General features: G+C 42.2%; 1 protein-coding gene across 1 annotated transcript in view; it reads left to right on the forward strand.

The window, feature by feature from the left end:
- Positions 1 to 25949, forward strand: part of LRMDA (leucine rich melanocyte differentiation associated) — a 1037232-nt gene that overhangs the window by 83921 nt on the left and 927362 nt on the right. The window lies entirely within an intron of this gene.

Genomic DNA, 25949 nt, shown 5'->3' on the forward strand with positions numbered 1-25949 from the left:
AGGATTGAACCCAGGGGTACTTAACCACTGAGCCACATCCCCAGTCCTTTTGTTCTTTAATTTTTGAGACAGGGCCTCATTAAATTGCTGAGGCTGTCTTTGAACTTGCAATCCTCCAGCCTCAGCCTCCTGAGCTGCTGGGATTACAGGCATGTGCCACCATGCCTGTGCCTGTATTGATTTCTTTTTGCTGCTGTAAAAAATGACCACACACTTAGTGACTTAAAACAAGGCAGATTTATCATTTTACCTTATGGGAGGTCAGAATGGGTCCATTGGGCTGAAATCAAAGTGTTGGTAGGGCTGTGTTTTCAGGAGCTTGAAGGGATCATTTGTTCCCTTGCCTTTTCTGACTTCTGGAGGCCACTCTGATTCCTTGAGTCTTGGCCTTGTGTCACTTTGACCTTCCACTTTCACTTTGGCCTCCCTCTCACAAAGGACATTCATGATTACATTGGGCCACTTGGATGATCCAGGATAATCTGCCCATCTCAAGATACTTCATTTAATTACACCAGCAAAATCCCATTTGCCTGTGAGGAAACCTAGTCACAGGTTCTAGGGATGAGGACTTGGGCACCCTGCTTTATTCTGTTTACAACAGTGGGCAAGAAGATATAAGGTGGTAATAATGGACACATTTTTCCTGGTATGTTTCTCAGGAGTATTTTTGAACTCTTGGAATCAGGGTTGTTATAATCAAAGGATGAGTATTTATTTCTGTTTTGGTGACACACACACATAAATATACATAGACATATACAAATATATATATATTTGTTTCTGTTTTGATGACACATGCACATAAATATACATAGACATAAACAGACATATATATTTGTATGGGTTACATTCTGGAGAACAAAACAAAAATTTATAAATTTTTGTTTTGTTCTCCAGAATGTAACCCATACAGTCCGGTTTTGTTCTTGTCTGTGGTACAGTTGATTCAAAGGCAATTTTCATCTCCTCCTTGGTACCCACAAGAAGAGTCTACCACTTTTCTTACCATAATATTTTCTTTTCTTTAAGAAAAACCACTCTAATCCCCAAATATCAGTCCCCAAATGCCATTTATTTTCCTCTCACTGATACAGAGAAGACCTAAGCCCTCATTTGGGGAGAGGCTGGTATGATGGTCTTTCTAGTGTTTGTTCAACATAAGTTTGGGGACCTGGGGGTGTGGCTTAGTAGTAGAGCAGTTGCCTGGGACATATGAGGCCCTGGATTCAATCCCCAGCACTGAAAACAAAAAAAAGTAAGGGGTCGGAGTGGCTGCTCCTGAGAGGCCCTGGAGAGGATGACTGGGCCTCTCTCTGTAGACACTGCAGAATTTCTGTTCTGTGTGATATTAAAAGGCATTGGTTGTCATCAACTGAATGAATAAAAAAAATGTGGTACTAGTTGAGTATCCCTTATGAGAAACGCTTAAGACCAGAAGTGTTTCGGGTTTCATATATGCCCTATGCGTATAGCCTGCAGGCTATATTTTTGTATTTTGACTGACCCATTTCATCAGACCAGGTGTGTAATTTTCCACTTTAGGCCTCATGTAGGTGCTCAAAAAATTTTGGATTTTGGATTAGGGCTGCTTAATCTATAGTAGAAAGTAATTACTATATCTAGTCCTGCTCTGAAGCTGGCCCTATTGTATTCACTTGGTGGGTATGAATCCAGTTCTTGTAATCACTCTGTAATGTGGGCACTATGACTATCCTCTTCAGCAGATAGGGGCTCATCGCTCAGGTGAGGTGCATCACTTAGAAGTTGCAGCCTGGCTTGGGTCTAAGCCATTGCTTCCTCCCTAACACAAGCCATTGGACTAGGAGGGACGTAGAAGTCATCTGGTATAGGAGGTGCACATTCAAAAGCCTCTGTGCAGAGAACATGAAGAATGAAGAAGCTTCATGTTGAAGAGTTAGGAATGGTGCAGTTAGTATAGAGAATTTTTAAAGAGTCATTAAAAAATGCTGTGCAGGTTGATTCAAGATGTCTGGGGAAGTATATGCTTCCTCTGGCCACCAGACTGTAATCTCTGATTTACTTTGGCCTCTTTATTTTAAAGAGAAGAAACCAAAGCATAGAGAGGTAAGTCAAACTGCCTCAGTCTGCCAGCCCATGAGTGGGTACCTGGTGTGCCAGGAGCCCTGACTCCCAGGCCCTCCTTCTTTGTCCTAAACCAAGGCACTGTTGGAATCATGGTTGTTATAATCAAAGTATGAGTATTTATTTCTGTTTTGGTGACACACACATGTAAATATACATAGACATATACAAATGTATATATTTTTGTTTTGGTGACACATGCACATAAATAGACATAAACACACACACACACACATATACATATATGTGTGTGTATATGTGAATATGTGTGTGGGGCCTGGGGCCAAACTGTACATTTGCCTTGATGCTGAGCATAGAGGGATCATTTAGTAAATATGAAGTGAATTGGAACTAAACTAAGATAATAAAAGGGATGTGTGTGGAAAGGGAGGGAGATGGCCAAAGTCCTGGGGTAGTAGGTGTAGATGAATAGCTGAGCCGGTGACCTCAGGTCCTGGAAGTCTTGCTGAGAGTGCAGGCTGATGGTCCCCCTTGTGCATGCCCCAAGTAGAAGCTGGCTTTGAACTGAGCAGTGGGTGCTGGGGTGCCTGTGGTTGGTGGGGAGGGCCGCTGAGCAGCGATCAGAAGACCTGCATCTGACTGCAGCACTGGGCAGTCATTTCCCCTCCTTCAACTTGGAGTTGAAATCAGAGTTTATATCACTTTTACTCTTTGCTCATGGGGGTGTTGGAAAGAAAATGGGGTAATGTGGGTTACAGGGTAAGTGTTTTCCAACCACAAGCTGTAGCTGTGACTCCTGGCTCTCCCTGGGTAGAGAGCTTGTGAGATCAGGCGCAGAAGCCCGTGAGCACATAGGACCTCCTAGAAAAGCCTGAACCACACTGAGGACAGCCTCATTTCAAGGCTTCCCATAATTACACAGCGGCTTACTTGGGGGTTGGTGCTAAGCTCATTGGACAACCAGTAATTACTGAAAGAGAGAATGGGCTTTACATGGGTGCCCAGATCTGCTGCCCAGGGGCCTCCGCGTGAACGCCAGTGCTGCTGTTTTTTATTTCATTGAAAGGGGAACCAAGAGGACCCAACTGCTTTCACTTGGAACAAACAAAGCTGGGAGCTGTGCAGGGTCTGGGTATGGGGACCTCCCCACCACTCTGCCTGTGGTGGTGACTATGTGATTTACCATCCGAATTAGAATTCTTTTGAAAGTGAAAAAGAGAGAGCTGTAATAATTATGCTGGGCATGACCTCAGATTGTCCGGGACGGGCTGTGTGGCTACTCTAGAATTAACACGAGGACATCTCAATCCAGTCAAGCCCAGGCAGACTGTGTGATGGGCAGTTTGCCTCTAACCTCCTCCATAGGGTTCATCCACTTCCCTTCTTTTCACCATCTGTTCTTTTATCTGCCCCTTCCTGAGGCACCATTCCTCATAGTGTCTAATCAACTGTCAGCCCTCATCTCAACTAATAATTTGCATATAAAAGGAGCATGTGAAAACACGAAGTTGGAAGACCCAGGATGTCCGCAATCACTGACTTTGCTTTGGATACGTTGCTGCCTCTCTGAACCTCGGTCTTTTCATCTGCGTCATGGGGATAATATCACCAGCTTTATGGGGTTGCTGTGCAGATCAAACAAAAGAATTTATAGGAAGTGACTCATGACTAATGAAGGGTTAATACAAACATAAGTTATTATTCATAAGATTATAGAAAAACAACCCAAAGAAGGAATTTATAATGGGAGAATTTCTAGCCTCAAGGGAAGAGATGTTTTGGGATAGACTGGTCTTTTTTGAGGACCTCCACTCACATCATATAGGCATTTATCTATTTAAGTGATAGGTTTTCAGATGTAAAGATTGTGGAGCCAGACGTACGGAAGTTGGATCTGTTCTCAGCCTAGTTGTATGACCTTGGGCAAGATTTCCAACTTTTCCTGGGTCTTAGGGTTGCCAATATGAATAATGGGGATCAGATCATTAACCTATAATCCACGATTCTTGATGATGACTGTGTGAGAGAATATTAACGAACTTCCCAGTAAAGTGCCTGGCAGACATGGGCTTTCAAGACATTGGGCTTTCCTTTCTTGATCATTTCTTTTCCAGGGTCACTGGGGTAGGAAATGGGAAGGTGGCATAGATAACCTTCATGGAGCTTCTCCTGTTTAATTTTGGTCTCTGTAGTCATCAGGTGAAGACCTCTTGGAAATCCTGTTCCAAGGAATTTGAAACAGAAAAATTGAGAGTTGGAAGATAGAAGATGAATAAAGAAAAAATGAGCTATAAATTCTCCATATTTTCCTTTTCTTAATTTCATTCCTTTCATCCATCCATCCATCCATCCATCCATCCATCCATCCATCCAGTGTTTGTTAAGTAACTGAGATGCACAGGTTGATGTGGGAATGAAACAAAGATACCTAAGTGCCAATGTCTTGGCTGGGCACTGTCGCGAGCAGCTCCCGAAGCTGGAGCGGGCCTTGGTCTCGGAGGTCAACCGCAGGCGGGTCCCCGGCCATGTCCTACCCAGACCAGAATCCCCGGCGACACGAACACACCACACCGACTCACGGAGATGTCTTTCCAATGCTTCGTTTATTCTCACAGCAGTCCTCACACAGCAGCAGCGGAGCAGAGACCGGACAGACCAATCAGGCGGCTGGTGTCAGTGCCTGACCTGAGAGGTGCTGCCTGTCCTCCATGCCTTATATTTATACTAAGCCTAACTTGTTTACATCTTATTGGGGTTTTTCCTTTACATCATTTGTTTTTCACTACCTTATCCATACTTAACACACTTCGCACTCATCACTATCTTATCTATACCTAACACACTGCGCACTTGTAGCACAACATCAAAACATGTTTACCTAAAGTTAATATTCACTCCATACAATACCTAATACTTATTTAACTACTATTCACTCCATACAGGCACAAGATCACGAGCCACCACAGCTTTGTAGATTCAAACAGCAATTCTTTATTCCCGAACTCACACCGGCCTCTACACACGTTCTGGGGAAATCCCAGTTCTGCTGCCCAATTTCCCTACTCCACGAGGCTTTTTTCCAATATCCCATTTGAATCTCACGAGAACTCAACGGGAACAAGCAGCAGGAACACCCTAATCCCGGCAGCAATAATCTTCAACCTCCAATTTCCCTAAAACCCCTATTGTCTTAAACCGGGAACGCCCTAAACCCAAGGACCGGGATACTTCCTCAAACCTGATCAGCTCTAAACCGGATCCGCCTTGGTCCTTGATCAAGGTCACTTTACATGCAATGTCAACAGCGAAATCCATTTAACATGGGGTACGCTAGCAAGGAAATTTTGATGCGTCATTCCTACTTGGCAATGGCCCTCAGCACCTAAGGAACTTAGAGCCTTACTAATTTGAAGAGAACTAAAATTCAAAGGGGCTTTTAAGTTTAAGATGTTCAAGCCCAATAGTCCTGGGGCTTAGAAAAGGTATGTGCCAATTGGAAACTGTGTCAATGCCTTTTAGGTGCAAGTGACTCAAACCCAACATAAATTTTCATACCCATAGAGAGAATTTATCAGTTCATATTGCTCGGAACCCCACAGGAGACTGGGTAATGATTTTACCCTCCCTCATAGCCCATTGATAAACCTGTGCAGACCACCCATGGCTGTGTAGCATCCATACTGATCCTCTGATCTACCCATTTAGTTGAGAAGGAAAAGCATCCTAGGCAGTCAGTGGACATCTGGTTACCAGTCAGCAGGGGTTACTTCCTTCTGCCTCTAGGATGATGAGTGAGAGGTCAGTGCAGCTCACAGAGTGTCTTCCATGTGGAAGTTCAGGCAGCTGTGGGAGCCCAGGTCTGTCATGCCAAGGGTCCTGGAATTCTGCCCCACCATGCCTAGCTCCTGGGGAGCTTTTTGATTCTCTGTATGTTTGTTTTTTAGGTGGTCATATATTCATATTCATTGTATATTTACATTATCTTTAAAAAACAGAAAGCTAAATATAACTTTTTAGTCTTTTTTTTTTTTTTTTAAGAAATAGGGTCTGATTATGCTACGTAGGCTGTTCTCCAATTCTTGGGCTCAAGAGATCGCCCACTTCAGCCTCCTGAGTGTCTAGGACTTTAGTGCACATCCCTGTGCTAGGCTGATATCTAGATAAAACTTAAAAGAAAAAAAAATCAGATCGAAACCTTGAGGGAAACATGAGAGTGGGATTATGAGCATTTACTCCCTCCTCTTTGCACATTTTATATTTCCCACATTTTCTACAATGATCATATGCTTTTTTCATAATTTGAAAAAAAAATGTTAAAAAATGTATTGATTCATGAGAATGATGGATGGGAATTCCTGGCAAGTCTCCATGGAGCGCTGCTCAGAGTGACTCTTTCCCAAAGGAGGAGTTCTTAACCGCATGGCAGCGTGGCAGGAATTTAAAGATAGAAATGCCCAGAGCAGAGGTAGGGATGTGGCTCAGTGGCGGAGCGCCTGCCTGGCATGCAAGAGGCTCTGTGTTTGATCCTGAACACCAAAAAAGAAATCCCCAGAGCACCTTCGGTCAGTTGACGGGCAGCAGGGTGCCTGTGAGTTTTTCCCAGAACATGGGGACCTGCGATTTGCCCCCTTTGCACTGCTGACCTCCGTGTTGACTCGGCTCCGATGTTTCCTGGCTGGGAAAGGACCCTTTCCACACATCCTCACCCTGGTTGCTGTGCCACGCCGTGCGTGTTTAGCTTCTTTATAATCTTGCCTCATAAATCAGTCTGTCTCCCTGCTTTGCCGTGGGAATGGCTTTTGCCTGCATTCCCTCCCATCAGACCCTTGGTTTCAGGTGGGGCTCACTGGGATTGGGAAACAACATAGATGGAGCTCCCCGCAACAAAGAGCCAACATTCCTCTTCCCCATATTCTCCATTGTTTTTATTTGAAGCAGAAGCCGAAGGTGGGTTTGAGGGATCGATTCTGGAGAACAGAAGCTCAGAAAGCCTCCAAGAAACCGTTGCCTCTGGCATTCCTTGCGAGGGACTCCATTGCGCAGTGCCGTCACTCCGGGCTCACTCTGGGTGTGTTAGTAACAAAGAGTCTCAGGCAGGTTTTCACTGTTGAACTATCTGTACTTTATTGAATGAGGACTGAATTAGGCCACATCACATTTATCATCTTTAATTGTCCAGCTGTCCTGGAAGTCAAACATTATCTGTTTCACATCTGAGATGATCAAGGCTTGGCTAAGTCTTTTTCTTTCCTAGGACACATCTCTTTGGTGCATGTGTGCATCAATCACTGTGCTAGTAGTCTCTCGGGTGAGATGGGAGGACAGGATACCCACTGGTCCTGTCTTTAGTACACACAGGTCCACAGGAAGGCAGGACCAAATGGGAGAGGCCAGCTGAGCAGGCTTCCCTGTTCCTTTCATAGACTCATGGTAAGTATGGCCTTATAAAGGGTGAGCAAAATGTGAATGAACATGAGGGTCTTGAGAGCCAGGCCTGCCCATCCCAGATTTCCCCCTTCTTTGCTCTGTAGAGGGAGTTGAGTGACTGGCTCAGGAATACTGGCTCAAGCAATTATTGGTTTCTTTTGTGTAGTACCTGGTTGCAAGCTTCGAAGGGATTTACAGGTGAGGCGGCATTCGAACTCTGCTCTCTCTGGCCAGCCCTCCTCACTATATTACCGTGCCTTGTTCTCCAACAGTCTTTTCAGTCACCAAGCATGTGCCTGACTTTAATGCGCATACAAGAAACGAGGCATATTTTCCCCTGCACTCAAGGGCTGTACAGTTCATGCAGGCCAACAGGACTTGGGCCTGGGGAAGGACCAGTGAACAGCACAGGACAGGTCCAATGTGATTAAAAAGGAACCAGGGGCCCCATTTTCATGCCTCTCAGGCTACTGCTTGCCCTGGCATTGTCTTTATTGTCATCTTGAACACCTCTGTTAGTTTTACCTCCTACTAGAGGTTTCACATTTGAGCCCAAATCCTGAAGACCCTGGGGATAGGTGACAAAGGAATCCTGGTGGCCTGGTCTCATAATGGTCCCAGAACCTCGGTTTCCATTTTTCTTTCTGTGCTGAATATTGGAATTTTTGTCCTGGCATTCATGTTCTTGAGATTTTGGAGCTCTGAGTCCTCAGATGTTGTCTTCAAGCCTAGGTATTGACGTGTTGAGAATGGGGGAGAGGGTGTGGGGAAGGCGTGCTCTCTGCTGTTGAGCAAGGCAGTTTGCTAAGCAATCAGGTTCTGTTTTCCAGGGGCCGTCGTAAGATTCAAGATGTGCATACCAGGGAACACACTGGTGGTGAGCTTGGGATATCTCTTTAGCTAAGTCTGTACCGTATTCATTTAATATTTTTTTTTTAAATTTAGGGCCTACTTCCATAATTCTCAGTACATTGGACAGAAAACCTGCATCTATCAGATTCACTTTGTTAGAAATGAAGATTCCCGGACCCAGTAGCTCATAGTCCCTGGAGACTCAAGGGTCTGTACTTTTAATGAGCTTGGTGGTTGATCACACTATGAATTCAAGTTTTAAAATTACTCATTTGTTTTGTATGAACCCCAGATTTAGGCACTGCAGACATTGAAAGGAAATATTGCCATCGCCCTCTTAGTCTCCTCTCCAAGAAAAAAGAGATGTCTCATATCTTAACTTTAATATAAGCAAGACACAGCCGTGTTTGTTGAGTGGGCCCCATTGCTGAGAGGAAGACTCTCTGTTAAGCAAGTAAAAAAGAAATGCCCTTATTTTGGTAAGCTTCAAAAACATATCCTAGTGAGTCAGATTGTATGAAGAGAGAAGTCACCTGCATAGCTGTAGAATATTCCCTATCCTTTCAACTTTAGGGAACAAGGGTCAACAAAGAACATAGTGAGAATTTGACTTTGTTAAAGTTTCAGTAAAGGCTGAGATGTTCATGTACCACTCTTCATTTACCCTTAAAATGAACTCTCAATTTTGTCATGACATTATTTAATGAGGAAGACCCACACACTAGTAAAATAAATAGTAATTAGAGGAGGAGCAATCCATGGTCTATCTGGATCTACTTCAGGAAAGGTCAACAATAGAATCTGAGAATGTTTTGTGCATCAATATCCTGGGTAGAAATCTCTGAATTGTTCAGACGTAAGTTCCCTGGGTCTGATAGGAGAGAGCTCTGAGTACAACCTCATTTATTGTTTCTTCCACTGACTTAGTGGGAATAATGCGGTTAGTGTAAATAATAAATCATGTCATCGCACAACTATGTTTTCTTGTCTGTTCTATGTGAGGACACGACTTTCTGGAAAATCTTGGAGTAGGAATCTAGGGCTGCTTGTTTTCTGGTGTCCATGTGAGTAGGATTGGGATCAGGACATGGTGGCAGTCTACTCCTGAGGAGGCTCTCCCTGGGCCCTACTATTCCTAGGGGTGTTGGGCCTAATCCGGGGATAACAGTGGAGAGAGTTGACAGCATTCCACAGGGTTCAGAGAAAGTAACCATTAATTGCACTTCCTCAGAGGAGGTGATATTTGGAGTGGACTGAAAGGATCATCATGGAATAAGAACACAAACATGAAGATAAAATGTATATGTGATTTGGGCACCATAACATCATGATTCTTTATGGCGCAGGTGATGGAAATTCCAACTCAAAATGGATTCAACAGTGAAGGAAACTTATTGCCAGGGGAAGTTTGGGTAGGTCTCAGGGTAGGTTGATGCAGCACCTCAGATGATGTTCTCGTGAACCCCATTTTCAGGCTTTCTCCTCTTGGCCGTTGCTAACATCAGCATCTCAGGTCTGTTCCACCTGAGGCTTAAATTTGGTCCTTCACAGACAACTTGATTTGTGAGGGTGAACATTTGAAATGGCTCTAGTGACCATTTGTCCAGTGCTTGTAATACAAATCTGGATTCAGTTCAGCAAGTAACTCTGAACATCTTCTGGGTGCAAGTCAGTCAGCTGCCCATCACGTAAGGTGGGCATGTGTCCTCTTCAGACTGTTGTCACGTGGTGTACTTAAAGCACAAGTTAAGGGAAAAAACAGGGAAAAAAATTGTATCCCTGAATTGGGGGCTATTTAGTACTGACTCTAGCCACCTGACTCTTATTTATTTGCTTTCTCTCCAATGTTGTGGATGTATATTTTTGGCAGGGGTGGGGATTCTGGGGTTATGAGTTACCTTTGCGAGTGAGAATGGAAGACGTGGAGACCTTCTGTTCTTTAGCTTTTAAGTCAAGGACTGCTTTCCAAAATGAGCGTTAATTCTTGGTGGGCTCGAGCTGATTTTGAGCATCATGTCAGGTCACGTACAGAGACCCAGAATAGCATCTGAATTACGATGTATCTGTCTCCTTTCCCCCAACTTGCGATGGCTGATGGATAGAAAAATGACCATAAAACCTCTAGTCTAACCACAGAGCAGCTGAATAATTCAGCTTGACTTTTTTTTTTTTTTTGAAGAAATATGAATCCCAAAATAGGACTTTTAAGGTAATGGACAAGATGGTTCTTTTTTTTTTCCTCCCAAGCTTAATTAGGGTTTGCACTTAGGTAATAGGGGTGGGGGGGATCAGATTTAGGGGAAAGTTTTGTTACTATGAGCTTATACTAGACACTCAAATTTCTCTTATCCTACAACTTTAATTAAAAATCGAAAACAAAACTCAAAAACCAAAATAAATAACAACACATTTATTTGGTAATGGCACTGGTAACGGCACTGTCCACCATGAAGGGACTTGGTTATAAGTTGGTTATAAATGTATGCTGGAGAAAAACATTTTGTGAATGTGTCTTAGAATCTTTTACAAGTAGAAGACTGCTCTTTTTTTTTTAGATTAATCTTCTAGAAATTAATTGTATGAGTTGGGGCTGTAGCTCAGTGGTAGAATGTTTGCCTTGCACATGTAAGGCACTGAGTTTGATCCTCAGCACCACATAAAATAAATAAAGATCTTGTGTCCATCTACAAATTTATTGTCATTGTCACGAAATTGTTTGTTGTTGCTTTCTTTGACCTAGTTTTCTTTTTTCTTTTTCTTTTTTTTTTTTTTTTTTACAATTTTCCACATCAGGATTGTATTGTTATCAGCACGTTCTCACAGACATTTCAATGAGTTTTTCTTCTTAGTATTGACACCCCACTAACAACCTTAAATACTTGGAAAGTCTTTTCTAGTTTTTAATTTCTTCCCTAGAATTCTAGTTCTGGTTCTTGCCTTTTCTTCAGTTTCTTTAATTGTTTTTTTTATCTCCACTCTAGTCCTTTTTTTGGGGAAGAGCATCATTAGCAGTAGCTTCAAGTGTTGTCATTAAGGCATGAATCCCTCTGTGAAAGGCAGAATCTCAAAATTAGATAATTTATTTCTCTTTTCTTTTCCAATTGTAATTTCTTTTCTGTTCCTATTGCATTTTGGGGAAGAAGGCAGGCTAACTAATGCCAATAACCCAGACTAAAGAACTATGAGGTTATGTTCGAGGAACTTGAAATGATTCTTTTTTTTTTTTTTTTTTTTTTTTTTTTAAAGAGAGAGTGAGAGAGGAGAAAGAGTGAGAGAGAGAGAGAGAATTTTTAATATTTATTTTTTAGTTCTCGGCGGACACAACATCTTTGTTGGTATGTGGTGCTGAGGTTCGAACCCGGGCAGCACGCATGCGAGGCGAGCGCGCTACCGCTTGAGCCACATCCCCAGCCCTTGAAATGATTCTTGACGAGAACTTTATCATCCAAGGGTTTTTAGAATGAAGCCCTATCAAAAATGGGGTGTGGCTAAAAAAAAAAAAAAGAATCAGAAAAGAACCCTGGAAGCATTTTGGATGAAATCAAAGTGGATCCATGTTTGTAATAGGAACTGATCTCCTTCAGGTCCCTGGTGCCACCTCCTCTTGAAGGGATAGATTTTGCTTATACTTCAAGGAGGAAGTTGTGGGGTAGAGCAGAAGGTGCATCAGCATTGGAGGCTGGGATGAGAGCTATTCTCATGCATCTCTGTCACTAAATTGAGAAAGACCGGATTGTTCTCAGCACCCTGTACAATGAGAGGTTGGACTGGATGATGTCTGGTCTTGTGTGATGGAGGATAAAGGCATCTCTTCACTATCTCACTTGTTGCTTGGCACTTTGCTTCTGCCATGCTGTGGTCTTTGTCCTTTCTCTTCCCTGGATTTGCTTGGTCGGCCTCTGGCTCTGAGCTGCCCTCTCTCTGTTTGATCTTTACTGGCTTCTTGTTGCTCCTGGAACCTTAACCATCCTTACGGGGCCTGTTCAGACGATGTCAGGCCTTTCCTAGCTGCTGCAGTCCATCCTTAATGAGCTGCCCCTGCTCAGAACTCCTGTAGAACATTCTGCACTGCCCAACACAAGTATATATTGGACCCACTTGCTGTCCTTTTATTGTAACATGTTTGACCTGGAAGTGACTTTGTGTTTGAGCCTTGGTTGACATTTAATTCTCAGAACCTTGAAGACAAGAATGGTATCCTCATTATGTCTCCCTTAGCACCCGGCAGAGCTGGACAGATAATAGGTGTCCCACTGACTTTTGGTGATTAAGCCTAGAAATACGAGGGAGCAATAAACTTTGGCATTTCAGCTACTCACTTGCCTTATGTCCAGGTCAAAAACAAAAGCAGAGAATGCAATTTTGAGTCTGAATTCTGCCTTCATTTTTGGTACTGAGGTTCCTTCTTATTTGGAAAGGATTTTTTTTTTTCCCCCAGTTAACTCAAAGCCACGTTGGTCCATCATCTATTCCCTGAAGGGTGCATCCTCTCTCTAATCTGGAGGCATTCCACTCACTGCTGCTTCCAGCTCAGGTCCTGGGAATCCTCATAAGGGAGACAGTGTGGCCGAGAACCTGGGTCTTGGGGCCAGATATTTCTGAGTTTGAGTCCTGCTTTGCCTCTTCCTGGCTCTGTGACATTAGACAAGTTATTGAGTCTCTCTCAGCCTTAATTTTCTCTCTCATAACATGATGATGGACCTACTTCCCTGGTTGTCAGGATTAAATGAGACTTTACCTATACAGCTCTGAGCACAGTGCCTGGCATAATTTATCCTCATTATCCTGGCTATCAAAGCCTGTATTGACTACCAGATATATGGGCCTGAACCAGGCCCTTAAGGACAGAAATGCAGATCTGTACAAATATGTCTGGGGTTTGCAAACACAATTAAAAGCACTTGAATAGCTAGGGCTAGGTGGCTCCTGTGGCATTTGCGTTTATGCCTGGTGTGGGGGATAAATATTAGGTGCAGGGAATCCAGAATCCTCTGCCTGGCATGCAGGCTTTTGATCATTCCCTGTCCCCCACCTCCTTTTAGAGGGGTGCCCAGTGTTTCCCACACATGCCCCCTGTCCTGCCCCTGTTTTCTGCTTTGGGTCTGGTTTGTCCCTGTTTCAGATGCTGTTTCTACCCTTCCTCAAGTTCCAGGCTCTACCCTCAGAAAGTCTTAACCATACTGTGCCCTGGTGGTCCCCATGCAGCTCATGTGACCCTTCCTGGGGAATACTCTTCTCTTTGCCCTCTAACCATTCATACTGGTTTGAGGTGTGTGTGTCTGTGTTCCTGCTCATCCACCATGTGAGGTCTGAGTATCAGAGCTGGCAAGGATGGTCGAGATCAGAGGACAGTGTTGCCAGTGAAACCTGAAGCTTTGCTAGCACATTCAATCCAAAACAGATACTGATGAGATTGCTGGGTCAAAGATGGAGCCAGGGTCCTGTTTGCCCAGTTGTTATCTCCTCTGTGATAAGACCCTTGAACCTTTGTGCTGCCCACTGCGCTTGGTAGAGTACACTTTGAAAACCACTGGCCTTGCCAGATCCTCTCATTTTTGTAGGTAAAGAAACTAAATGGCTGGGCGTGGTGGTGCGCACCTGTAATCCCAGCAGCTCGGGAGGGCTGATGCAGGAGGAGGGCTGATGCTCCGGAGGGCTGATGCAGGAGGCTGATGCAGAGTTCAAAGCCAACCTCAGCAATTTAGTGAGGCCCTAAGCAACTTAACAAGACCTTGTCTCTAAATAAAAATAAAAAGAGCTGGGTTTGTGGCTCAGGGGTTAAGTGCCCTTGGGTTCAATTCCAAAGGTACCAAAAAAAAAAAAAAAAAAAAAAAAGAAAAGAAAAGAAAATGAAAAAAAGAAACCGTAAGAAACTAAATGTCTGAGACTTGGAGAGGTCAGAGGGGGCAGTGGTTCAGCTGAGAAACCCCACAGCTTACTTGAAGCCATGTTAGACTTCTCTCTCTGCCCTACACATTTCACATAATGGGCACTTGAGGGCAAGGAATGATTAGGAAGGGTTGCAGCAGGTTCAGCCTTGGGAAATCTTCAACCCTAGGCTGCTGAAGTCATAGGGATAGATAGGATGAAGAATGGCACAGACAGTAACTTGGCATGAAATTCAGATATCTCAAATGGGCTTTGACTTGCAGTTTCGTAGCTTTCTCATCTAGGCCTTAGGTAACTTGGGTCAGATGAAGGGACTGTATGTTTTCAACCCCCAAGTCTTAGGCAAAGGCTGGCAGAGAGACTTGGTGTTTTGTTACCTAAGCTGGGAGTTGATCTCCAGACCTTCAAGGTGAAAAGGCTAATGCCTTAATTTGTGTGTTTTATAAACATTCCCAGGCAATGACCTTCTTGGAGCTTCATTCCATATTTGAGTCCTACAGGACCTAAAGCTAAAGTTTCTGGCTTGGAATAAAGTGGTGCCCCTCGCTTGCACAAGTTCAGAATCAGCAGGGTGCCTTCCCTGCGTGTGTGACTGGTAAGTGAAAGCTTCTTTGGAAGACTTCCTGGCAAAATGGAAGTTTTTATTTGAAGAGAAAATGTATCTTCTGGTTGAAAAACAAACAGAAACAATCAGCGAGCCCCCACTTGTGTAGGATGCTGTGCTGCACTGGAAGGTGGTTCCCTTCCTCAAAGCCTTCCTCAAGGGTCATCTGTATTTTTCTGGTGTCAGTCAAATTATTTTTCAGCAGAGCATGAAAACTGGAGATGGAAACGCTCTGCGGCTGTGTGTTAGAACCACTCTGAAAGTTTTGTGTTTTATGTAAATAGAGATTGATGGAACATTTTACACAGAGTACGGGCTTTTGACAAAAAGTATTGATGGTTGCTTTCAGTAAGTGTTACTTGAGATGACAGAACGTTGCATTTTAAGATGAATTACACGAGAAAACTCCCTCTTTGGGAATGTCATACATTTTATTTCATCTGTTGTTTTATGAGAGAATGACTGAAGTCATGAATACCTTAGACGGAACTGTTTCCTTTGCACATTATAAGCCCCGGTTTGGTGCACTCCTATTTTAAATATAAAGTTATGGGGAAAATATTTATACTGGCAAATAATATTGATAAAAATGCTTAAATGTTCAGAAGCAGAACATAACTTCTCACATGGTTTCCTCTTGGGTGGTGGTGATTTGTGGGAAGCCTGGGAACCTGGTTGAAGTTAAATTTTTTTTTTTTTTTTTTCAGAAAGAGCTCAGTGATTTGGCTCAGTTAAATACCCATTTTTTTTTTAATGTGATGGTGATTTCCCCCTCTGGCTATATTTAGATTTTAAAAAACTTCTCCATTTACATTTGCTCCTCTATCATGATTTGTTCCTGATACAACCAAGGGCTTAGGTGATGATTTCATGTTGGCCCTTAATTTTCTTTATTAACTCAGGGATATAAGCCTAATGGCATCTGGGGGCTCAGTGGGCATTAATGGATTTATCATCTGTTTATTGAGCATCTACTATTGGTTACAGGAAGTAAGGATACAATACTGATCTTCATATTGCTTCCGGTCTAGTGAGGGAGAGAGACAATAAACAGATAATAAAATTTCAGATAGTGATATATTCTATGAAGAAAAGAAAGCAGGATGTAAGGGATTAGAGTGTCTTAGAGAAGTGGATGTGGGAGCCTCTATGGATAGAGATATCAGGCAAGCCTGTTCTTTTTTTTTAATTGATTTTTTTAAAAAAATAAATGACAGTGGAATGCATTACAATTCTTATTACACATATACAGCACAATTTTTCATATCTCTGTTTGTATATAAAGTAGGTTGATACCCAATTCGTGTCTTCATACATGTACTTTGGATAATGATGTTCATCACATTCCACCATCATTGCCAACCCCCTGCCCCCTGTCTTCCCCTCCCACCCCTCCACCTTATCTAGAGTTCATCTATTCCTCCCATGCTCCTCCTCCCTACCCCACTATGAGTCAGCCTCCTTATATCAGAGAAAACACTCAGCATTTGTATATTGGGGATTGGCTGACTTCACTTAGCATTATCTTCTCCAACGCCATCCATTTACCTGAAAATGCCATGATTTTGTTCTCTTTTATTGCTGAGTAGAATTCAAGGAAGCCTGTTCTGAGGAGTAACATGAGACAGCTTGAGTTGTGCAAAGGTTTGGGAACTTGGCAGAGGGAACAGCAAGTGCAAAGGCCCTGGGGCCAGAACAAACTTGGCATGTTTTAGAACAGCAAAGAAAGCCAGTGCAACAGCAGTCATGGGAGGGCTCCGAGTCTGAAGGTTGGCATATTGGCTTATAGGAAGATTGAGCAGGAGACTACCCCTCACATTTGTCCCACGTATGTACTTATAGGATTCTTATTTGATGACACACTGTCTTCATCTTCTCAGTACCTGGGCAATTAAGCTTTCCTGTTTCTACCTTACGGGCTGTCGAAGAAACATCTAACTTCCCGGCTGGCACTCCTGCTCCACCATCCTCTCGATGCCAGTATGGATAATGTTGCAGTCGCCAGGGGAATTAAAGTTTTGGCTTACCCGGAATGAATCCCCAGTCAAATGTGTTCTCAGACACTTTTAATATCACCCACACTGTTGTAATTAGTTGTATAGATGATTGTCTTTCCAGCTGTGAAGGGCTATCGCTCATGCTTGGGTCCTCAGTGCTTAGCACAGGGCCTTGCGCGCAGTAAACGTTTAATATATTTGTTGGTTAAATAAGTGAAACAATTCCCTATGCGTTAATTGGCTGCCCATTATGAGTACTAGAAATTATGATGAATGCCAATTCAATAAACTCCCTGCTTTTATAGAAGGAGCTTAAAAAACAAAACAAAGCAGAACATCAGTTTTGGAGTTGCTTTAGGGCACTCAGAGGACTTTGGGTAAACAGTTGTTGGTTTAAATAGTTGCAGCAAAACGAGAAACTCTCCTGGGGCTGATGGCCTAGGCACTGTGGTGGCATTCAAACCCTAGTGGATGGAAATCCCAGAGGCCAACTGGGTCATTAGACTGGCTCTCTCCTCCCTTTGGGCTTTCGTCCTAAGGCCTTACGAGATACTTTGTCCTCCATAAATGTGGAGCCGATTTGGAACTAGTTTGCTGTTTTTCTCCCTGCTGAATTAATGTGCTGTTCAGCTTAAGCTCAAATATGAAATATATTAAAAGCAAACTAAAAACAGGTCAATGTTTTGCCTCTAATGCTATGGGAATATTTGTTTTTAAATCATCTTTTAGTACTCCACAAATCTTCCCTGCAAAGATTTTTTCCCCCCTCTTTTTCTTTTTTAAAGCACAGACGATTTTTTTTTTCTTCCCAGTCCAAAAGGCCATTTCTTAAGTCCTGATTTATTCAGAAATTTACATGGAGAAAATGGCCCTGGATCCCACACAAGTGAAACTTTATTTTTTAATCTGGGGCACAGTAGGGAGCCCTGAGAAATGCATTTTCCTCCCGGATTGTAGGAGGAATACATAGTGTTTGTTTAAAGCATCAGGTATTGAGAAATGTAATGGCAGGGTGAAAAGTTTGACCTCAGCTGCCAGATCCGATCTGCTAGGGGGTAATTGAGTTGCCATGTTTTTTTCCTCTTCGGTTTAAATCAAGTTTTGCTATAGCCCATTTAAGTGTCAAATTGGTAGCAAAACTTGACAACTTCAGGGTGCAGACTTGCTTTTGATCAGAATTTACATGCAAATCATTTTTGCCTTGAACTGTCAACTCCTGTTTCTGATACTCTGAGGGGGACATGTCTCTTCCCACCTCTTTCCACCCCCCCCACCCCCCCCCCCCCCGCCCAAGCCAAAGGGGATGTTGGCTAATGTTATTAATCAGTGTGTGGAAGAAAAATTATCTTGATAAATATGGTGGTTAAACTATATTTTCCCTTTTGTGCATCGGCTGTTGCAGCTGGGCATTTAATCTCCTTTTACCTAGAAGGAAATCAAACAATTACCCAGCGCTTGATGTCAAAAAGAAACTAGTGAATGAGGGTGGAGGGTCACCAGTGTATTGGGGAATGGACTTAAGCCACCAAAACTTGACAAAGGGTGCTGACAGTCTGCATTTTCTTGGGCATTAAACAAAGTCTTTGGTAACTTTAAAGAATCTTTCCTTGCATGACTAAACTCATTGAGAGGGTTAGAGAGAAAGCAGCCTCAGAAGTCTTAAGCCTGAAACTTTTTTTTTTTTTTTGATTTTGCCCTAAACCCTTGGGACGCTTAAAAAGCACGTGAGCATGTGTAGTTCCATCATTCAGCGAGACAAAGGAGTGTTTGCACTTTCACAGAGTTAATAATGACAGTAGCAAGTCTTTCTCGTTCCTAGCCATCCCGTCTTAGTGTTCCCCCGTCATCTACCTTCCTGAAGGATGTCATTGTGATTTACACTCCATCTCTCAGTTCTTATAGACACCCTGCTCTGAATCTCTGCAAAATAGAACTCAATTAAAAAAAAAAAAAAAGAAGTTTCTAGAACTCAGTGGCGATTAAGAGAGCGGATTGTGAATACTTTATGTGTCATGGAACCAGCACATTCAGTGCAAGAAGGCCACATTTTTGTTCCAAGCCAGCCCCAAATTCTATTCCATTAGTGCACCCCCCCCCGCCCCCCAACGGGGGTGAGAACATCAAGCATGTCGCCTTGCCAAGATGACAACCCAGCGTCGTGTCAGATGGGAGACACATGTAAGCCTGACTCGTGAAGTCAAAGATATTTCATGATTGGATCGGCCTGATCCAACGTGGCCCCGATGTGGGCCCTTCGGAAATCTCCTCTCTGGGGCCCCTTTCCCGCCTCTGTCCAGGGCTGCCTGCCTGTGTGCTGTGAAATTTTAATTGAATTGTTAATGACACCGAGGAGTGACACAACACATGAGGAACTTCCAAGAATCAGTCAGGAGGAGCCCTTTTTCTTACTGTTACAAAACAGAAGACACTGGGAAATTGACAAGTCCAAGCGGCGAGGCCAGGGTAGTAATTGATAGCAGGCTGCCGAGAGCCAAGGTCCTTCCCTGGTAATTGCAAGCAGAGGCTGCCTCTCTGATCTCACCAGTGGTGCTGGCCATGCCAGAGCGACCCAGCTTTGACGGATTGCTTTCCCGCAGTAATGACTTAGGCATGTTCCCTCTCTCGCATGAGGCCATGTGTCCCTCCCACTGGAGAAAATGAGCTGAACATTTTGCTGCTTCTTTAACAGGGCCCTGTTAAAATAACTCTATTCTATTATATAAGCCCTGTATTGCCAGGGGCTAAATTTATATGGTTATAAACAAGAGATATTACTTTGGAATACCACAATACTGTGTTTTGCTCTTTCTTTAGGATTTCAAATGGTGTTTTCAAAATAATGGATTTTACTTCAGGAAAAATAAAAAAAATTGGGGGTGTGTAGGAGGAGAGAGGAAAGATCCCATTTCTGAACAAAACCTTCATCCTATTTTTAAATTCCTCTGTGTACCTTCCCTAATTCGCTAGCCCAGTATTTATTTGTATTTGTTTTGCTGCTTGGATTTGACTCTCTATGGGAGCATCAGAAACATTATTTACTCCAGGATTCTGAAATAAGATAGATGTTTTATTTCATATTTTTATACTCCCCAAACGTTTCTTTTTTATTTTTTTTTCCTTTCCCATTTCTGGACATTGATATATTTCAGAACTTTTATGTGGCTTTCCCTCCCTCCCTGTACCGACTCTCCCTTCTCCCCCCTCCCCTTTCCTGGAATGTAATTTTGTCTATGAAATATGGCGGTGAGCTCAAGTGTCCTTGATGATCTATAGCACTTCTAGATTTTTCACTCCTGTCAGTGACAGAAACTTACTAATTCTGATATAGGGGTCCCTGAATGCACTTCCCCCCTGTGGCCTGTGCATTCTGGCATATTTAAAGTTTGGCTCTCTCATCCTACCTCTGTCCAAACACAGTTGCAGACCCAGAACCAACTTCAAAAGAGCGCAGGAAGATCCCGAAACTCAACTACAGATTCACTTAAGAAACGAAAAGGTTTGTATGTGTGTGAACCCCCATGCGGGTCTCCACACTCTTCCGATGGATGAGTTTTGATGGACAACCTAAGAGGGAGGGGACAGATTCCTGTTCCTAGGAACTTCTGGGAGAACAGGTAGAAAAAAGATTCTCCTGGAGTTATTTATAATTATTCTCTAACTCTGAAAGTTTATTGTTGCTTGGTAATACCTGTTTAGAATTTATATTCTTACCAAATAGTGGTTTAATTGGTGGTAGCTTCCCGGGCCATCTCACCAAATTAATTACTGTGGAATGAGAAGCACCCTTTTAGGTAAAATAGACTGTGGTGGGCTACCCTGAGAATCTAATCATTACAGTATTGACTCCACTGGAAAATACCTTCAGAATCCTAACGTGGGTATAACTTGCACACATTTTCTGGTTTCAGCCGTCTTACTGAACTCTGGTATCATTGGTATTCTTTATTTCCAAGATGCTGGATGAAAATAATGTGGGACATAAGCATATAAGATGGTTTTTCTTGCCTTCCTCCTCCCTGCCTGTAACTCACTTGGAGAAGGAGGAACTGCATCTTGCATGGTCTCCACAGCAAAAGGATCGGCCCCAACCCAACCTTAATACTGGGGCAAGAGAGCCGACTGTTGTTTGTACTGCTGTGTTGTAGTGTTCTTCTACAGGGCTTGCTCTTAGTAGGATGTGGTGTTAGAACCTCTTGTGATTACTTGATGCGTTCCTATTCTTACTGCTCATGTGGTTATTAGCTGAATGCTTTTATTCTTTTTCCTGTCTTTCCTGTGTCTTCAGGGTGTGTTGTTTTATAGCAGAGGTTCTCAATGTGGTAGGTGAAGTTTCCCCGCTAACCCTGGGAGACATTTGACTTGTCATAACCTTGCAGGCATGGGTCTTGCTGGAATCTAGCGGGTAAAGGGCAGTGATGCTGCTAAACATCCTATAACACACAGAAAAGCTCTCCCAGCAAACAACGATTAGGTAAAAAATGTCAATATTTTGTTAGCACAATGATGTATAGAAAGAAATAAGTTTTCAGTAAAATTTCATGCATTGAGTCAGAAATCACAGTCTGCCAATCAATAAGTATTACTGAGAACTTAGAGGTGCTGTGGTGGGTGATATAGACAAAAGGACTCGATAAGCTATATAGCTTGCTGGTTGTGAAGACATGCTTAGGCACACACTTGGATTCAGACGGTGGCTCTGCTACATACCTTCGGTGTGTTGCTTAACCTCTCTAAGCCTCAGTTTCCTCCTCTGCTAAATGGGGCTGATTCAGACAATACCAATACCACAGGAAAAGCCCATAGCTTACCCTAGACCTTTGTTAACAAATGATAACTACGTTTAAATGAGTTGCTGCCCTAAAAGTGATGACATGATGACTCTTGGGAATTATCTTATTGAAGCCTCCATTTTATAGATGAGAAAACTGAGATCCAGAGAGGGGACATTATTTACCCCAAACAATGACACCTATAAGAGACAAAGTTGAGACTAGAACCCAAGTCTCCTGATTCCAAAGTCTGCATTCTTTACAGCATTAAGCTTCCTTTCACATTCTAGAACTTAAGTCTGATTGGGAAGGAAGGGTCAACATGTCTGAAACAATTAGAGAAACATTTAGTGATAAAAATTCTAGTCTGAGAGCTCTGGATTTTGGAAGGCCATAGGGAAGGGTAAATGGAATTCTAGTATAGCTACCATGACACTCATAAGGATTCTGTTTTGATGGGTCTTGAATTGGAAGCTAGCAGGAATGAATGAGCAGGAGACTAGGAGGAAAGGTTTGGGTCCGTAGTGCATTTTAGTGCTCAGAAACGTTATTTTATGCTGAAAGTTGGAATCTTTCACACAGTTCCGTGAAGGATACTAGACACACAAAGGGGGAAGGAGAGAGCATTTATTGAGTGTTGAGCAGCATTGGGCCCGGTGCCAGGCGATTCTGCACACATTTTCTGGTTTCAGCCGTCTTACTGAACTCTGGTATCATTGGCATTCTTTATTTCCAAGATGCTGGATGAAAACAATGTGGGACATAAGTGTAGCATACACACTGACTTCCAAGGGTGTGTTTTTGAAGAATATTTAATGATGGGAAAATATCCGTGAACTATTCATAAGTCAAAAAATAGATTACAAAATAATATATACACTAGTGATCCCGTTGTACTTTGAAATAAACGTGTGAATAGAGAAAAGGACGGAATACTAACTGGTTATTTCTAGTGCTGGGATCAAGGATGCTTTTAATTTTTATCCATTTTTACTAGTTTCTGTTTTACAAATAATTATAATGAAAGTTTTTTTTTAAAGTGGCAGAATTGATGTGATCAACAAATATCTATTAAATTGCTTTAAATATTTATTAAGTTTCATGTGCTAGGAAAATATATGTCAGGCCAAAGGAGCATAAGGATGGAGGTTTTGCCCTCAGGGAACTTTTATTGTAGTCTTGGGGAGAAGACAGACACATGGAAAGTTTGTTAATAATGATGACCATTACTAATCACTATTAATTATTATACCATTATGTGACTAGCTAGATTATGATAGAGAAGCTCTAATTTTTTTTTTGTTGTTGTTGTTTCTGGACATCTATGTGGTTCTTATGTATTATTTTGCTGCATCCTCTCAACAGACTCTTGGGGAACCTTTAGTAAATATTCCTATTTCACAAATGGAAAACTTAGGTATAGAGAATTTGGCAAACAAGGGAGGATTGGCTCTGAAGTTTGCTTCTTTAGATCCCAGTTAATATGATCTCTGAGAGAACTCTGCTTAGCTGGTAAATCATCCAGTGCTTATTGCCATATTGCCAGTGAGGACTCCCAGGGTGATGGGTGGAGGAGGAATGCATCATTTTGGCTTTGGCTTGGTGGGAAATAAGGTTTCCCCCTCACCTTCCATCAAGGGTTCTGTCTCTCCAGGGCACCTGGCCTGACATTTTAGGAGGATTCTGTGCAGCATTACTGAGTATCTTGGACCAAAATAGATGAACCAGTTGTAGGGTTAAGACAGATGAAGAGCAGACCAGGCCCAGGCCAGAGAAGTGTCTTGGAAAGCTGGTTTTCTTTGATCATGTCTAATTAAAAGTTCTGATTGCCTTTGTGAAGGATTTTTGTGCTGAGTTGTCTGAGTGTGGCCCTGGCCACCCCCCTCACCTAGCTGAATCATCTTTTAGTTCCAGGCCTTTCCAGGGTCTGTGGCTCCCACACAATGGCTAAAACCACAGTGGCCACTAAGCACTGTGGAGCGAGTGTGTTTTGTCTTTATCAGGAATGTCACATGGCATTTCCTGATTGCACCAGCGGCTTACTGCCCCATCTGAGTTTCCAGACTAAATACCAGCACTCAAGCCACATGTGTTTATAGTATATAATAAATCTCCATTTGTCATAATGGTTTAAATTTAAAAGAAAAAGAAAGGTGAGCTGTTATGTAAAAAAAAAGAATTTTGGGGGCTGTTATAAATTAACTTTCTTGGAGTTTCAGGTCAAGCCCAATTTATTAAGGGGGATAAAAAAAAAAAAAAAGAGCGAAACCTGGTCTGTGATCACAATTGTGATTTATCCCCACCTTGAGTGGGTCCTCCTTTGGACCTTTTCTTGAACCGCAGCTGGGTTGGTTTATGTAGGACCTGCTGGGAGCTGAGGTTGTAATGAAAAACAGTTATTCTTTCAAATTACTCACAAGAAGAGGGCTCATTTTATCAAGTGCTCTCCTAATTTGATTGTAAGGCTTTTCATATTTATTTTTTCTGCATTAATCATGCTGTATCTTTGTGGAAAGTATAAACACAGTGGTGAAAGACAGTGTTTAAAAGAAAAAAAAAACACTCAGAGGACAAATGTTTCTCAAGAGGTGGGCTGTTGGGAGCCCTTAACGGGCAATTAGGAAAGTTATTTTGGGTTTGGTAGCAACACTGTGAACTTTTTCAAAGATTATTCCTCAGAACAGAATGGCATTTAATATTTTTTGCAGATTAACCTTTAGCGATGAAAGGAGTGTCCGGTATTGACTTCTCTCTTCAGGAACCAGTAAGGTTCTAGCAGTGTTGGCTGACATCTTCCTTCTATGCAGGAAGGCTCATTTTGTGTCCTGGATGTGCCCAAGGAAGAGTTCTGGGAGCTCACTCCGCTTGCAAGAGTGAGGAACTCTTATTTTAGTACCTTGGCTAGACCCTAACATCTAGGACCCAGCTTGGCCTTCTTCCCTGCTAATTAGATTGCTGCTGACCTGGACAGCCCACAGAACCTTAAACAGTGAAGGTCAAGGAAGGGCAGTTCCTATTCTCAGTAAAGGCTCCCAGATGGTCTTCTGCTACCCAGAACTCCCTTTTGAACACTCTGTTTTCTTAAGGAGGACAACTCAGAACCAGATGCTTGGCAGTGGGTTAGAAATGTGAAAATGAATTTCCATATACCTTCATGCTATTGAAATCTGTAATATTTCTTATCACTTTGATCTCTGGCCTATAAAATAAATCTAAGGATGTATTAGGGAAAATGTACATTTGGTTTATGTAGGCCCATCTGTGACAAAGCTGGGAGCTCAGTGAAGTTCCGTTTGAGGTGACATGATAGGGTAACTCCTCCGTCTTTTGTAAGAAGGAAAGTCAAGGCCTGTGTTTTCTGACCACGATAAGACTTGAGTGTGATGATGATGATGGTGATGTTGAGTTTATTTCATTACTACTGTTTCCTATCTTGGGTGACAGTATTTTACTCTATTTTAATTTTTAAAGTCAGATTTAGGAAGGTTTAATTTACATGCAATTCATTCCCTTTCTAAGTGGACAGTTCTATGGGTTTTAGCAAATGCAAAGTCCTTTAACCACCACTGCAATCAAGAGAAGACATTCCCATCACCCCTCAATGTTCCCCTGTGTCCCTTGTCAGTCTCCTTTCTCTTCTCTAGCACATGGCATATACTGAGCTGATTTTTTGTCTCTATAACATTGCCTTCCTCCAGAATGCCATGAAAATGGAATCATATGGTGGATAGCCTTTTGTACCTACTTTCTTTCTTTTAGCATAATGCTTTTGAGATTCATTTACGTTGTCACATGTGTCAGTTTTATTGATGAACAATATTGCCTGTTATTGATGAATAGTGTTCCATTGTGTGGATGTACCACGATTGTTGACACATTCACCATTTGATGGATGTTTGGATTGTTTAAAGTTTTTAGTTATTATGAATAACGTGGTTAAAAAATATTCACTCAGAAAATAGTCTATCTTGGCAAATGTTTCAGGGATTTTGGAAAGGAATGTGGATTCTGCTATTGTGGTTGAGTTTTCTATAAGTGGTAATTATGTGAAATTACTTGATAGAGTTGTTTACGTTTTCTATATGCCTACTGATTTTTGGGTCTACTTAGTGACTGAAGGAGTATGGAAATTGTGTCTATTCTTTCAATTTGATTGGATTTTTCATTCTTAAAAATTCTGTTAGATGCACATATTTATTATGTCTTCTTGATCAAGCAACTATTTGTATACAACATATTTGAATTATATTATTACAGAGACTCAAGCTTTTTAAAAATGTTTTTGTGTTACATTTTTCTATCCTTTCACTTTTAATATATCTCTTATTTATATTTAGATTCATA

The sequence above is a fragment of the Spermophilus citellus genome, assembly GCF_964194105.1.
Source record: "Spermophilus citellus genome assembly, chromosome: 15".
Taxonomy (NCBI): Eukaryota; Metazoa; Chordata; class Mammalia; order Rodentia; family Sciuridae; genus Spermophilus; species Spermophilus citellus.